This window comes from Lathyrus oleraceus, chromosome 4 (assembly GCF_024323335.1).
Source record: "Lathyrus oleraceus cultivar Zhongwan6 chromosome 4, CAAS_Psat_ZW6_1.0, whole genome shotgun sequence".
NCBI classification, from domain to species: Eukaryota; Viridiplantae; Streptophyta; class Magnoliopsida; order Fabales; family Fabaceae; genus Lathyrus; species Lathyrus oleraceus.
In genome coordinates, this window is record NC_066582.1 from 477911738 (window position 1) to 477925543 (window position 13806).

Sequence of the window (13806 nt, forward strand, 5' to 3'; positions counted from 1 at the left end):
GACTTTTAAAAGACATAAGTCAATAGATTTCATTTTTTTTAGTTTCTAATATATTCTATATTTGATTTAGAAAGTTTAATTAAAATCATAAAAAATAAATATTTTGGTGAAATATTAAGTTTTATATTTGTTTTTTAAAATCAGATCAAATTGACGAAATTATATATATATATATATATATATATATATATATATATATATATATATATATATATATATATATATATATATATATATATATATATATATATATATATATATATATATATAAGAATTTATTTGTTTTTTATTACTATGATGTATTATATATCGTTTTTATTTTTATTTTTTTACTTTTAATATAGTTTGATAATCAAATTTTAACATTTAAAAATGAATGAGTAAAATATCGTGTACTTGCAATTCAATATCTTTGCACAATAATTAAATTGACTTAAAAGAATAATTTTTATTTTAATTAGTACGATGTATATTTTACATGTCCATTCAATCAAATTTCATAAAAAGATAATTTTTATCTCTATAAATATATGTATGTATAAACAAATTTTCCTTAATCGTCGCGTATATAGCTATTAATCTCTAATTTTAAATATAGTATAAATATTCTATTATTTCATCCTACTATTAATAAAATAAATAAAATACTTTACTATATTAATTTGAATATTTAAAAACTTATCTAAAATAAATCACCATAAATTATACTAGTATTAGATTTTATCAATTTTTTATGAGTTATTCAAATCAAATTGAACTATGTATGATTTTATTTTTAAATTAAATAGCTTTCAATTTTAAGATTAATCTAAATTATATTGAAGCCTAAAGAAGGAAACTACAACAAAATGTGATGTAAGACGAATACGAACATCAATAATGTCTATGTTTGAACTTTGATATAACTCGGGTAGACAATTAGTTTATTTTTACTTACCTAATTCATAGAAATTTAAAATTGTATATCTCATCATATTGTTTTATTTTAAGGTATAATACATATTTAAAACACGAGTAAATATATATTATTAGATCATGTATTAATGAACGTTTGAGTTATTTTAAGTTTTATACGTATTGGTTACATTTAAAATTCAAAGATAATAAAACAACCTCGAGCAAAATCAGATGAAATGTTGAAAAATGTGAAGAGCTCGTTTCAAAGCAAAATAAAATATAGACATAAAAAGAAGACACGTTCAAAGTGCTAAACATTGATTGTCTCGAGAGACTTATACAAAAAAAAATAGGTAATTAAGGTAATTTTTCACATGCAAGTAATATTGTTTAATGCAAATAAAGATATTAGATCTTGCGAAAAGGGAGTTCATTTTTTTATGTTAAACCCACACTATCAAAATTCGACGCATTAAATTTCTAGTGGATAAATTTCAATACTGTGGGATCTTTGTGATGTATGTTTTGGGATTAGGGTTCTTCAAAATCTAAAGAATGCGGCTAAGAGAGAAGTATCGACAAGTGAGGGTTTTTAAAACCTTTGACAAAACACATTTTAAGTATTTTATTATTTTGAAGGGAAAAATTTTTATAATATTTATGATTAGTTCATGTACTTGTAACAACCTAATTAAATGTGTATCTAGAATCACATAACTAAACTGTTAATTTAGGTATGGAAACAAAATGTAATAGTGGAAGAATTACACAATGTCTCGCATATATTACATCATATGCCCAAAATAATACAAAATATAAATCATGGTTGAAGCTACACGAAAAATACCCGAGCGCATCGCACGCTCAAATATACAACAGAGTCGTCATCGAACTTTATTTATTCCCAAAGGAAATGAAAAACATCAATAAAACCCGGGGAAAGAGAAATAGGGTAAGGAAGTCGGTTATGCAAGAGGAAGGAAGATATTAGCATCCCTCACATCTGTTGTACTCAACGGAAACCATTTTGATTGTTATTTGCTCAAATGGGTGTTACTATCTAAAGATTACTCGCAAAAGGATAAAGGGGAAAATGGTTTAATAATAATAGATATGTTCGCGGAGGATTCAAATCTTCGTGCCTACATATTCTCACCGTACAATGAGAAATTCAGAGTTTCTTAGTTCGTGAAACTAATGGTGGAAGATGAAAGAAGTTGTGATAAAGGTATGGTTTAAAACAAATGATAATGTTGTTTGAGACCATAAGGTAGATATATTTTAACCATGAGAAATGTGACATGAACCGATATATGGTATAGTCGAAGCATGAACAAATATATGGTATGGCAGAAAATAAAGGGTTTTTCCTATATAAGGTTGCAAGGTAAGTAAAAAAGGAATAGTTTGTTAACGAGAGAAACAAAAAGGCTCTTGGTTCAGAGGCAAACATTGGTTATTGGCTCAAAGATATATATGATATCTAAAGAATATTGTATTTGGTTCAAAGAAGAAGTATATCATTGATGAATGTTGAAGGTATTGAGTGGTGAATAATGGAAGGCGAATGGAATGATGGTGAGAAAAATAATTAATATGCTCACCAAGGATACACATCCTCGTGCTTACGTATTCTCATTGTGTAATGAGAAATGTAGAGTTTTGTAGTTTGTGGAACTAAGACAGAAAAGGTAGATTTGGCAGAAGTGACGAAAGGTATAATTTGGAACTAAAAGATAATGGTATTGTTTGAATCCATAGGGGAATTAAATCTGAACTGAAGAGTAAAGCATGCATATTGGCCAAAAATAAAAGGAAAGGAAATGTGTGTCTATACAAGACAAACATCTATTGGTTCAAAGGTGGGCATTGGTTATTGGTCCAAAAGGTATATATGGAATCCAAAAAAATATTGTATTTGGTCCAAAGAAGCAGTATATCACTGAGATGAATGATTTATGATTGAAGATATTGGATAATGAATGATGAAAGATATGGATGGCGCCCTAAGGCAGAAGAATAATTAATACTAAATATGTTCGTCAAGGATTCGAACCCTTGTGCATACGTATTCTCATCATGCAATGAGAAATTCAGAGATCCGTAGTTCATGGAACTAAGACAAACAAAGAAAGGAAAACTTGATAGAATTAGTGTTTAAACTTGACAAGAGATATGACTGGTGTTTGAACTAAAGATAAAAGGTCATTTATGTGAAATTATAGAGAGTTATTTAAAGTTACAAAGTGGTGTAAATTGACATAGAATTGATGGATGTGGTGTTTGAACCGAATAATAGGGTTGTGGTGTTTAAATCAAAAGATAGGATAAAAATGGTGTTTAAACCGAAGGGTTGGTGTTTGAACCGGTAGAGTGGTGTTTAAACTAAAAGGTGGAGGATAATGGTATTTAAACTGGATAATGATGTTTAAACTAGAGGTTGTGATAATGTGGTGTTTAAACCGGGTAGTGGTGTTCAAACCAAAGGGTTATATGAATGTGGTATTTAAACCAAGGGTTGTGATAGAAGTGATGTTTAAACTGGGTAATAAGAGTGTGGTGGTGTTTAAATCGGATAGTGGTGTTTAAACCAAAAGGTGGAATAAAAGTGGTGTTTAAACCGACAAAGTGGTGTTTAAACCAAAAGGTGGATGATAATGGTGTTCAAACCGGATAGTGGTGTTTAAACCAAGGGTTGTGATAATATGGTATTTAAATCGGGTAGTGGTGTTTAAACCAACTGTTGAATGAAGGTAATGCTTAAACCAAAAGGGAATGATAATGGTGTTTAAACCGGATGGTGGTGTTTAAACCAAAAGGGTAATATGAGTGTGGTGTTTAAACTATATATCACGGTGTTTTAACCTAAAAAACGGTGTTTAAACCTAAAAATTGGTGTTTAAACTAAATCGGTGTTTAAACCGAAAATGTGGAGTTTAAACCAAAATATCGGTGTTTAAACCTGAAAAGCGGTGTTTAAACCTGAAAAGCGGTGTTTAAACCAAAAGATCGATGTTTAAACTATAAAGGTGTTGTTTAAACCAAAGGGTCGGTGTTTAAACCGGAAAAAGGTTTATGTCAATGCAATGGTAATGGTGCTTAACCAAAGCAATGGTAATGGTGTTTAAACCAGGAATGATGTTTAAACTTGAAAAATGGTGTTTAAACTAAATGGGCGGTATTTAAACTTGAAAAGCGGTGTTTAAACCAAAAGGTTGGTGTTTAAACCAAAAAGGTGGTGTTTAAATCGATTAAAGAGACAATTGTGGTGTTTAAACCAGAAGAATGATGTTTAAACTAAAAGGGGGATGATAATGATGTTGCACAAGACTTGGCAATCATTTGACTTAAACCATACTAAAGTTTATGATTAAATATGAATACTCTGAGCAATTTTGTCATTCGTCTCATACCCAAAGGTATTCAGAATGAGGATATGAACGCTCTCTCTCACCCCTTCGTTACTGCTCAAGGTCATGGCATGTGATCCCAATCATAACTGACAAGTTGCTGAATAAGACTCTCTTTGATGCTTCTTATGATGAAATATTGTTTGTGAACAAAGAGACTTGATAATCATTTGATTCGAATTGTACTTAAGTCTATGAATATAGGTGAATACTTTGAGCAACTGGGTCATTCATCTTGTACCCAAAGATATTCAGAATGAGGATATGAATGCCCCCTCTCACCCCTTCTCTACTACTTAAGGCTCATGACACACAATTTGAATCATGATTTACAAATGTTTATACACATTTGTTGTGCTTGAATAGTAGCCCAACCTGTCTGCATTGCATGACTTGTATTGACTTGAAGTTAGAAGTCTTGATCTTGAGTTAAAGTCTTGAGCTCCAATGTAGCTTCATTACAGAGACTTGCCTTATTAAGTGATCAATATACTTTTGATCACTTGAACAAGCATATGTAATGATCATCAATCAAAGGATTTGGTTGACCAAAGTAAACTTTGGTCAACTCAATCAGTGGGGATGAAAATCAGTTATGAACTATGTACAATGGATTGAGGTCTAGAATCCTAATGAATTAACCAAGTTACCCTAATCTTGATTCTAAAATCCACCTAAAACTAAGGGAGGATGTCAAAGATACAATAGTCATTAGTTATTTATATGAATTAAACCTAAAAAAGAATTAAAATTCTAATTAATACGGTAAGCATAATTATTCAATTAAATTCCTTAAAAAAATCAAGAAAGAAATATATTCATTACTCTAAAAGAAATTGAGAACTATATATCACTAATTCTAAAACTATGCATTCAAACAATTATTATTTTTACTATTATTTTCATCAAGATATCAAATGCTAAAAATACTAAAAAAGCATTTAAAACAGCAAAATAAAAGAGTTAAAGCAAAACAGGGGTATACAGGAAAAAAAGTAGCCAATGGATGCATGGCCCAAGCTATCAGGCCCATGCTCAATTTTACATGTGAGTGGGGAGGTGAATTGAAAAAATAGGGTACAATTAGCAAAAAATGGGCCTAAGGGAGAACTAGAGGCCCAACACAGAAATGAGAGAGGGCAGGGGGATTCAGCTCACAATTGAGCACGTGATAAATTCTTAATATCTTTTCCACATGTTGTTCAGACTACTCAAACATCCATCCCTAATTCTCCATCTCCACCGCACCAGAGCTCACCACATACGGCGGTGGAGCAACAATCATCAAAAACCAAAATTCCATATCACTCTGAATTCCATGCTCTATTTGAATCACCACCTAATTTCATCTAAAACAACCTAAATCTCCCAAATCGTGCAAAATCCATCAAGAACCCTAACCACTAAAATCAAAATTAAATGATTGATTGGAAGAATCAAAGTCCACGAGGTTAGGGCTTTGATTCCTCGACCCCTAAGCTACATAGTGGTAACAAGGATGAAAGGAATCGAGAAGGAAAGAATTACCTTCAAAGCGAAGATTTGCTCCGACGAGTTATTACAGTGAGGTTGAAGCTTGCACTGAGGAATCACTTAAAGTCAGGTATGTTTTTGCTCATATTCTTCTTCTTTCTTATGATTATGTTCTTCTTCTTTCTTCTGGTTCTCTTCTTCTTCTTCTTCCACTTTCTGAGATTAAGTGAATGTGAGTTTCAAATAGGTTGTAGAAAGTGGATCATGAGGATGAAATTGCTCTGATATTGATGAGGTTGAGCTGTACTCCATTAAAGATTCAATGAGGATCTTTAATGGTGTATTTCTAAGGAGCTTTGTGTGAGGGTGTGAATTGAGTGAGAGAGAATTTTGAGAGGATGAATCTGAGTTGCTGAGAAAAATGAAGCCTCATAGAAATTGTGAAGGTTGAGTTTCATTTATAGGAGATGAGTTTAACAGAGAGATTAAAATTAAGTTGAATTTGTTAGTTACAATGAAGCAATGTTAGTTATTAGTTAACTAACTATGTTAGTTAGTTAGTTAGAGAAAATAGAAATTAGTCAGGGATGTTCAAAGTCTGTTAATTTGAAACTCAGTTATTTCAGTTTAAAAGCTTTTTTTTTGTTAGTTCAAAATTGATTGTTAGGTGAGGTGTTGGTTAATGAATCAAAATGTTAACCGGTTTTTGCAGGTGACTTGTGTGAAAGCTTGGTGGAATTGCTTATGGATGACATGTTGAACCAGTTTGGATTTGCATGATGTTGCATTGCAGTTAGGTGGAAATATGTTGGATGACTTGTTGTTTGGACTCGAGCTGCAAGTTGAAATGTTTTGGCATTGCGAGTGGCTTACAAAAGGTTGCTTGGACACCTTTGGACAAGCTTAGCAAGTTGCAGGTTAGGTCATATTAAGTTGTGGGTGTATCAGGTTTTTGTTGATGATGATGAACTAATGTTGTAGGGCACGTTTGTTGGTGTTAATGGACTCATGGCAGGGCAAGGCAATGGTTTGTGGATTATAGGATGGTTGCAGGTTTATGCCAATGTTTGTTCAATGTTTGATGCAATGTTATTATGTATGTGTAGATGTTTGCAATGTTTGCAATGTTTGCAATGTTTGTAGTGTGCTTGCAGGCCTGTGATGCCATGTGATGTATGTATTGTTGCAGGATATTGGTACGCTCATGCCATGGTGTGCAAAAGGTATGTTCATGAAATGTGCATTTGTAGCATGAATGTCTAGGAATACTATGTTATGTTTGGTTGGTTTTGTATGATCATTAGCTGACGTGTCAATGCTTGCTTATGTATCACATGATGTAGGGCTATAGGCTTGTGGAATTGGTCATGATGGCAACACAAAGCAAGGCATGGCAAGGCATGACCAACCAAGTTTGATGCAAAATGTGAAGTTTCTCGTTCATGAAGAAACATGATGATGGAAGCTCATGAAATAATGCAAGAATGTAGATGTAGTCAGCATTAGGGTTTAGGAGATGAAAAAATGTGATAGTTGACCAAAAGTTAACTTTTGTAAAAAAATGCATTTTTTTGTATTTTCTTTTGTATGAATGATGTAAATGTTGTGTGAATGAATGAATGGACATGTATTTGAATAGGATGATCTATATAATACATGTAAAAAATGCATTTTTTTGTATTTTCTTTTGTATGAATGATGTAAATGTTGTGTGAATGAATGAATGGACATGTATTTGAATAGGATGATCTATATAATCCATGCCTTATTTGAATCAAACTTGAAATGAAATGAATGTACCTCTATTTGAATGGAAATGATCTTTATGATTAAATGAAAACATGTTTTACTTCAAATTTAACTTTGCCTCCAATGCTTGAATCAAAGTCTAAAATGAATGAACTAACATCTTTAAAACACTTGAATCAGAAGGATTATGAATGCATAATAATACATGAGCTAATGGACTAAAACAAGTGGACTATGAATCAAGAACAATAGATTAGGCAACAAGAACCAATGCACTAAGAATACACCATGGAGTATGAAACAATGAATACAACAAAGACTTGACTCAATAGTCTGGGATATTTAAATGAGGCATGCCTTTTAGAATGAGGACTTTGAATGAATGATGGACCATGAACCAATGATTATGAAACATAGACCCATGGACTTGAATGCATAATAGGCCTATAATGAAATCTTGAATAAGCCCTTGGATCAAGAGATTCCTCAATCATGTAAGCATGTAGATCAAATGGTCAACCTTGATGAATTATTCTAAAGAAAAAATCAAACTTGATGATTAATGATGTGTGACATGGTGGTCAAGAACCAACTCCGATGAACTAGAGTTTTGGCTAGGTAAAGGCCAAGATGAAAGGCTTCAACACAAGATGGTCTATCAATGATATGAAATGCAATTCATATGATTCATGAACCTCAAAGATCAATAACTATGGTTTGGTAATGAATGAAGACCAAGATGCAATCTCCAAGGTCTCAAGCACCTAGGATTAGGGTTTCACCCCTTGATTCCAAATGACTACAACACCATATTCCCAGGGCTTGATCCTCAAGTAAAGCCTATCTTTTTTTAGGTATAATTAACCATAAACTTTGAATCTATGATGATTATTGGAAAATGTTAATGTGAATGATTGATGCACATGTATTGGGTATGTATGAGTGCAGATGAATCTCAAGCCAAAGGTCAGATGAAAAGTGAAAAGGGGAGGGCAAATTTGGGGGTATGACAATGGTTATCACAAAGTACAATAAAAATGAAAAAAAAAAACTAAGGTAAATCTTCCAATGAATCCCATCACGCCATCTTTCCTTTACCTTTAGCTTTTGAGTGTTCACCTGTAAAATAATATGATAACAATAGGGGCAAGATTAAATTATCTCAATGGAGTTCTCCTATCTTATGAGACCTATCAGTATTAGAGCGTACCTAGAAATTTCTTATTCTAAGGTTCCTCACCTTGTCATTTTCATTTCACACTACACATAATGCAAAAGTATATGAAATCGCATTGTTAATCATACGCATCCCAGGTCGACGGGATCATAAAACTCTACCCTCCAGGAATGGTCTTTCGGGTTTACCTGTTGACCTATTTTGGTCTTCTACTCTCAAGGTATGGTCTTAGGGATTTACTTGGCTTCCTACTTTTGTGATGCACTCGGTCATTGGGTTAATAATTAGTATCATTCACTATGTCGATTAATGATATCCAACCATGAAACATCACCTCATTTTTGATTTATAGGATGCACCATATATGAATCGATAAAATCCCAACCATGGAATTCGCTCATTTTTGTTTCGTATTAGGCATCATATATCGATTGGTCATATCTGACCATACTATATTACCTTATCCCTATTAGTATTACGTGTTACGTATCGATTGAGAGATGTCCAACCATGGCATATCGCCTTATTTCCAAGTCGTACTAGGCACCATATATCGATTGGAAATATCCAACCATGGCATCTTGCCTTATTTCCTAGCCGTATCATACCACATATGGTGAAATCCCAACCTTTGAGATGTCCATCAATGAAATATCTGAAATGAAAAACAAATGGGTGGCCTTTATTTCCAATACTTAAGAAAGTCAATGGGACATAGAAGAGAACTTGTCAGATGATATAGCTCTCCTGAGTAAAAGCTTCAACAATTCCTTTATATATCTGAATAGAAAGTGGAGGAAAAATATCCAAGACAAAAGGTCTGACATCAGTCCTTAGAGTAAAGGCATGATTGAAGACAAACCCAATGATGACAAGGGTACTCGGTGCCTTGTGAAGGTGGCAAAAAACACAAGAAATGAGGTTTAAATTGGGTTTCTAAAAATGAAAGCTTTTTGAAAACCAACATAATCAAACAATAACATGAACAAGAAAAATAACAAAATTATTCTTATCCTAGTTCGTTGTTAACAAAGCTACCTGCAGTCCACCCGCCAAGGTAATTTTGCCTTCTCAACAAGGACTTAATCCACTCTAACTGAAACTGATTACAGACACGACAAAGACACACCACCTTTGACTTCTTGAGATTATCTAACTAAAACCTAGTCACTAAAGGAATACACGCAAATAATTGAGATTTATAAGAATATGTTTATAGGATTGCTTCTAAGAAGACAAATTAACACAAGTTTAGTACAATGAATTTCTCACATAATAACGAACAAAAGCTCTATGTGTGTTTACAAAAACTATACATATAAAATATATACTTCAGCAAAAATGTTGTGTATAAGCGTGAAATAGCACCGTGAATTAGCATTAGCATTACAGCTTGTCCAATATTCGAAGTATCTTTTATATAGGCAGTGAAAAGATCCGTTAGAGGGTAAAATTGGAATAGAAAATTACAGTTGTCTCTTTGTATAATGGTTTGCATATAGGAGACAACATGGTACAATAGTACCATCCTTATCCCACAAAATCAACGTAGTGGATGGAAGGGTGATCTTGTATTATGTACTATTTTTCTGATGCAAAAACTTTTGATATTATCTTCTAATATTTAAAGGCTTCTGATGATATAATGTTGAAGCATGACTAGAAGGATCAAAAGACTAGTTGACATAATCTTCAAAACCTCAGTGTTCAGAGTCTTGACATAGTTCCTCAGAACCTGTTCTTCAGAGTCTCCAGATCTTGTTCTTCAGAATCTTTAGAACTTGATAACACATAATCTTTGAGGCTTGGTAATCCTTCAGAGGCTCTTCAATCAGAGTCATAATTAGAAGCTTTAGCATAAACTTTCATCAGAACCGTTGCCTAAGAGAATTCTAGAACTTGACAATATCTTGTAAAGCACTTTGAATCTCTTCAGAGTCAGGGTATGTTGAGTACAAAATTTGATGACGTCACGCATTAATTCTTCTAAGCCAGAACATGTTAGCAAAAGTTATAGACTAGACAAAACCGTTAGGGTACAAAATTATTCTCTAAGAAACAATGCATTAATATCATCAAAACTAAAGGCCATGTGCATAACCAAATCTTGTTCATACAATCTCCCCATTTTTGATGATGACAAAACCATGTATTTTGATGAATAATTTTTACTTAGTTTAATTACATAAAAATATCAAAGTGAGGTTTGCAAGCTCCCCCTAAATTTTAAACTTAAAATAATCTTAACACATATAAAAATCTCAATCAGCATGAAAGAAATAACTTCCCATAAGGAAAAAGCCTGGTTATTATGAATGTATTAACTTCCTAGATTGCAACAGCTTGGGTACAAAAGTATTTCATTTCAGAAACAACTTTGCTTAAGTGTCATAAATTATGGTCATCAACCTCATCACAAAGCATGATTTGTTAGGGATTTCATATGCCTAGTTGTATGCATGCCTAGTTGATATTAGAACTTGTATATGCGTGGTTCAGAACTTCATTTGGTTCAGAACTTGTATGCACCTGATTCAATACACACCTGGTTCACTTGAACTTAGTTCAGAACACGTATATGTCTGGTTAACTGCAAACTGGCCAGTTAACTATTCAAAACATATGCCTTGTTCTCTTTAACTCAACTCAGCTTGGTTAATCCCTTAAAAAAACTGAAACACTTGGTTAACGTGATGAACTTATTCAAAGTTCGCATAAAAGTTAGCAATGTCATAATTAATATTAAACGCATGTTTGGGTTTCATAATTGGAGTTAGGTATATCAAAATCAATCATTCTTTTCCCCATCTGTCATCATTCAAAGAGAAGTAAAGACAAAGTAAACCCAAAAAAAATTCATTACATTGATAAAAAAAGACAACAGGTACAAAAATGAAAAAGACTATGAAAACACAAAGTTTTGAAAAAAGGTTTAAGGAGGGGTGGCAGTCTTGATAAGATAGCTCCAATCATCCCTTCAATCCTTGTTGTCTTCTCATCCTGGCACTTGAACATCTTTTTTGTATTTCTCAACCTTTCTTTGACCATGTAATTCTCAACCTTCAATTCTTCCAAAGTCTTCATAATGATTTCCTCATAAATCATAGTCTTCTTAACCACAAAGACACTTCCAGCTTCAAGAGTCATCTCAGAAGCAACCAAAGTAGTATGATCTGGTGAAAGGGGGAATCACTTCTGGAGTAGGAAGAAGAAACATTGAAGGAACCTTCTGAAGCAGAGGTTCAATTATACCAGAGAGTCTGGCATGGAAGTTCCTTTTCGCTTCCTGATGGCACAAGAACTCCAACTCTTCAGAGCTGACATCTATCCAACTTCTGAATTTGTTGATCATTCAACACACTTTAAATAAGTTTGCGTTAGAAATGAAAACTTCAGTGAGAGTGTTCAGTCTGCAAGCTTATTTGGCTTCTAAAGTCTTTCCTTCAGAACCTAAATAAGTGATCTCTAGATCTGCAAATTTCTCAACTAGCTTTGACTTTTCAAAGTCAAACTTATCATCGAATTTGACATGGATTGATTCTTCAACAATATGTGTCCCTGTGTTATATAATCTATAGACTTTAAAGCGTTTAGATTATCCTAACATGATCAACTTATGTGCCTTAGAATCAAACTTGCTCAAATTCTCCTTAGTGTTCAACATAAAACAAGAACATCCAAAAGGATGAAAATATGAAATGTTGGGCTTCAGATTCTTCCATAATTCATAGGGAGTCTTACCCATAATAGTTCTTATAAATATCCTGTTCTGAATGTAACACGCTGTGTTGACTGCTTCCGCCCATAAGTGCTTAGCCACATTAGTCTCGTTGATCATGGTTCTGACCATCTCTTACAGAGTGATATTCTTCCAATATACAACTTCATTTTGTTGTGGAGTTCTAGGGCATGAGAAATCATGGGAAATTCCATTTGCATCCAAAAAAAATTCAAAGTCTTTATTTTCAAATTCTCCACCATGATCACTTCTGACTTTTACAATTTTGAGATCTTTCTCATTTTGCACTTGAGAGAAGAAGCTAGAACACACATAATATGACTCATCTTGTGTCTAAGAAATTTCACCCATGTCCATTTATTGTAGTCATCAACAATGATTAATTCATACTTTTTACCATTGACATAAGTAGTTTTCATTGGTCTAAACAAGTCAATATGTCGAAGTTCCAATGGTCTAGAGGTTGAAAAAACATTCTTAGCTTTGAAAGGAGTTTTAGAAAACTTTCCTTTCTGACATGCTTCATAAAGAGCATCTGAAGAAAACTTCAGATTTGGCAGGCCTCTGACTAAATTAAGCTTGTTTAGTTTAGAAATCCTCATCATGCTAACATGGCCCAATCGTCTATGCCACGACCATTGCTCTTTATTTACAGACATAAGATATTTTACATTTTAATTTTTCAAATTAGAAAGTCTTATCTTATAAATGTTGTTCTACTTCTTTCCTATGAAAAGAACTGAGCCATCCTTTTAAATGACAACTTTAGATGACTTTTAATTGAAAATAATGTCATAACCATTGTTGTAACACCCCGATAATAATAAAATAATTATTTAAATTGAGTTAATAATGTAATTATTAATTTAATTGAATAATTAGAAATTTTATTATTATTATTTTGGATTATTATTATTGGAAAATATATATATGTTGGAATAAGGAAAAAGTTCTCATTTTTGGAAAAACATTTCACGTGAAAACAAAACAGAGAAGCATCGTGAAAAGGGAAAAGGGCAGAGAAGAGGAGCTGAAGAGCAAAGGTTGGAGAACGAAAGCTTGAAGCTCAAAGATTCTGCCGGATTGTCAAGGTAAGGGGGGTTTATCTCGATTAATGGGTATTATGGGAGAATATGTGATGGGTAGTAATAAGCTGTTAATTTGACCCTAATTGGGAATTGTGAATGCTGAAAATTTGTTGGATGAACCGCGTGAGAAGTTGAAATTAAATCGGTAATTGAGTCTGTTGTAATTTTCCGATCGTATAGCTTTTTACGGAATCGGATTCGGAGGTCCGGAAGTCCTCCAATGGCGGAAAATGCGGAGAATTCTGCATTCTGCCTTGAGTTAGCGCAGGAACA

The 13806-nt window shown here is 32.9% G+C and overlaps 1 long non-coding RNA gene across 1 annotated transcript; it reads left to right on the forward strand.

The window, feature by feature from the left end:
- The first annotated feature begins 5501 nt into the window (after positions 1-5501).
- LOC127076305 (uncharacterized) lies at positions 5502-7523 on the forward strand. The gene is made up of 3 exons (XR_007786795.1): positions 5502-5910; positions 6493-7003; positions 7124-7523. It is a non-coding gene; the product is annotated as an uncharacterized LOC127076305 (long non-coding RNA).
- The last annotated feature ends 6283 nt before the right edge of the window (positions 7524-13806 follow it).